General features: G+C 41.4%; 1 pseudogene across 1 annotated transcript; it reads right to left on the bottom strand.

Annotated features, from left to right (window-relative positions):
- Positions 1 to 553: 553 nt before the first annotated feature.
- On the bottom strand, positions 554 to 1,111 carry LOC311595945 (large ribosomal subunit protein eL19-like; annotated as a pseudogene). Its single transcript has one exon. The product of its transcript is annotated as a large ribosomal subunit protein eL19-like (transcript).
- Positions 1,112 to 2,846: the final 1,735 nt, after the last annotated feature.

Genomic DNA, 2,846 nt, shown 5'->3' with positions numbered 1-2,846 from the left:
AAGTCTATATTTATAATCATATAGTGTATGTGACACAAAATAGAAAAAAAATTTAAAAATCTACTTGAGTTTCAAACAGCAGACCGGAAGCAGTTGATACCTTGCCAAATTTATAAAGGACTCCATGGTATGAATCTTGTTCCTCTTACTAAAGGAAGTTGGACACAATTGATGAGAACCTAGGGAAGGAGATTCCGTTTGGGCCATGGACCAAATATTGCCCATCAGCAAAGATGCTGCGTTACCACCTCCTGACGACAACTGAACAGTTTACACTTCACGTGATTACCAAACCGAACAATGGAGTTGTATGAAACTCATCCAACTTATTTTGAAATTGGTGAAGTGCAGACTGCCTTTCTTTGAGTTTGACAAACCTTATGTCATTCTTTTTCTTCCTTTCTCTCTCTCTCTCTCTCTCTCTCTCTCTCTCTCTCTCTCTCTCTCTCTCTCTCTCTCAAAGAGGGTAACAGAAAAAGGCTTGTTTTATTTTAATGACTGATCCATATGAAGCCTTAAAGCCAGGTCACTATGTACAGACGCAAGGGAAGCTTCACTTCTTGGTCTCTTCCTCCTTGGACAGGGTCTTGATGAGCTCCTCCTTCTTGGCCTGGAGGTGCTCCTCCGGACGCTCACTGTTTCTTCAGCCAGGTCAGGCAGGAGCTTCTTGCGGCCTTGTCTGCCTTCAGCTTGGGTATGTGCTCCGTGAGAATTCCTTGTTTTTGAACACATTCCCTCTGACCTTCAGGTACAGGCTGTGGGACACATGGTGGTCAATCTTCTTAGATTCACAGTGTCTCCTCATGAGCCGGCGCAGGATCCTCATCCATCTCATCCAGGGCACCTTCTCAGCATGCAGTAACTGGCAGGACCCTTCCCCTTCCCTATGCCCATATGCCTGCCCTTCCATCAAGCCAAGGTGTTTTTTCTGGCATCGAGGCCAGGAATGGACAGTCACAGGCTTCTGGATGATCAGCCCATCCTTTATCAGCTTCCTGGTTTGCTGACCGGAGTTGACATTGGAGATTTCGTTGCTCTCACTGGGGTCTAGCCAGACCCTTTTTCTGCAGCGGAGGACACTAGAAGCAAGTTTGTTCTGTAGCCTGAGCATACTCACTGTTTTTATTATCAATTTTCCACAATTAGTCCATACTACCTTCTGGTTCTGAATCGCTATTTGTTACTAACTTTGTCATTTTCTGTATTTGTGTTTGCTCACTTTATCCTGCTGTTTGTCAGTATGAGTATACTTGGTAACTATACCTTAGTGTTGCCAAGCTGACCTTGGAAGGGTAGCTGAATTGCAGCTGGAAGAGATACACTTTCCTTTGGGGACCTTAAACCTGAGGAACAGTTTTCTTCCTTCCTTCCTTTTTTTCTCCCCCGAGACAGGTTTTCTATGTGTAGCCTTAGTTGTCCTGGACTCGCTTTGTAGACCAGGCAATCACTTGCTCTGCTTTCCAAGTGCTGGGATTAAAGGCATGTGCATAACACGTCTGTCTTCAGCATTTGAAGAAGCTGAGTGCTTGAGAGACTAGGGCATGAACTTTGGAGTCAAGAAAAAAAATTTTTGAATCCCAGGTTTCCATTTGCTCCTAGGTGAACACATCATTTTGCTTGATCTAGTTGTTATAGGCTTTTGATGTATACAAAAGATTATCACCTCATGGGAATCCTTCAATGGAAGAATGTTGAAGTTCTTCAGAGGAGCTCCAATAAACAACACAGAGGGAAAAATGGCAAGAACAAACTTCAACTGAAATGAAGAAGAGGCAACGGCCCTGGCTCGTGGTGGCTTGTTCCCCTATTTCAGCTTCCAAACTGTCACCAAGTCCAAGTAAATGATGTAGAGACATCAAAACGTCTGAACTTTTGGGAGGGCTATAAGATAGCCCAAACCTCCAAAACTTAGTCTTCAGCCATCAGAGAACATAACACAGATGTGAGACTAACAGGTTATGATTGGTAGGAAAAGTCTTTTCTTCCAAATCAATGCTTGTTAAGTGAACCAATGAATATAGGAAATGGAATTGTTCCTCTCTGTATATACTTCAGATATTTGTCTTCTAGAATTCTCAAGACTCAAATCCTTTTAAAACACATTGGCCAAGTGATTACATGAGCTTCATGTCCATATAAGGAGGGAGCCAGATCACAGCTGCCTGTTCACAGCTCCTGCCTCTTCTACTCTACTTTATTCTTTATAAGGTAGAATCTGTGAATCTGTGATTATCCAGTGTGTGTGTGTGTGTGTGTGTGTGTGTGTGTGTGTGTGTGTGTGTAAAAGGAATCTACCTTTTAATTATATCATTTTGTTTTTAAAGAAATATAATGTACCTTAAAGGATGCACCACAGAATTAGCATATGTAACAGAATTTTAGAGAATAAGGATAATCAATAACAACATATTGATTATATTGTACTTTGTGTGAGAAGTCAGCTTCTGTGAAAGAAAGGCAATAAGAGCGGTATATAACAAAGCATCTTATCCTATAGATTCCGGTCAGAAACATACAAGTTTTAAAAATGCAAAGCACACATTTTTATTTTAACATCTACTAAAGCAAAAGTAAATAACACAAATACAAACAAAAGAATAACATGAAAAATAGATTAGGGATGAATCTGCAAACAAATAAATGTAGTAAAATCCTGGGAGACTGAAGTAGAAAGTCTTTGTTTTTATAGATGGTACAAAGTTATAAGAAGATGGGAGCTGACATTGCCTTGTGGAATCTTTGGACATCTCTGGCCTCAGACTCAGTAGCAAGGAATGTTTGTGAGAGGGTGAGTGGAGCTGCTTGAGGTCAATAGTGAATGGCTGGTGCTGTGGTGCCTTTGCCCC

The sequence above is a fragment of the Acomys minous genome (genome assembly GCF_964271855.1).
Source record: "Acomys minous genome assembly, chromosome: 4".
Taxonomy (NCBI): domain Eukaryota; kingdom Metazoa; phylum Chordata; class Mammalia; order Rodentia; family Muridae; genus Acomys; species Acomys minous.
The sequence above is the reverse complement of the archived record's forward strand: the minus strand, read 5'-3'. Positions and strand labels throughout refer to the sequence as shown.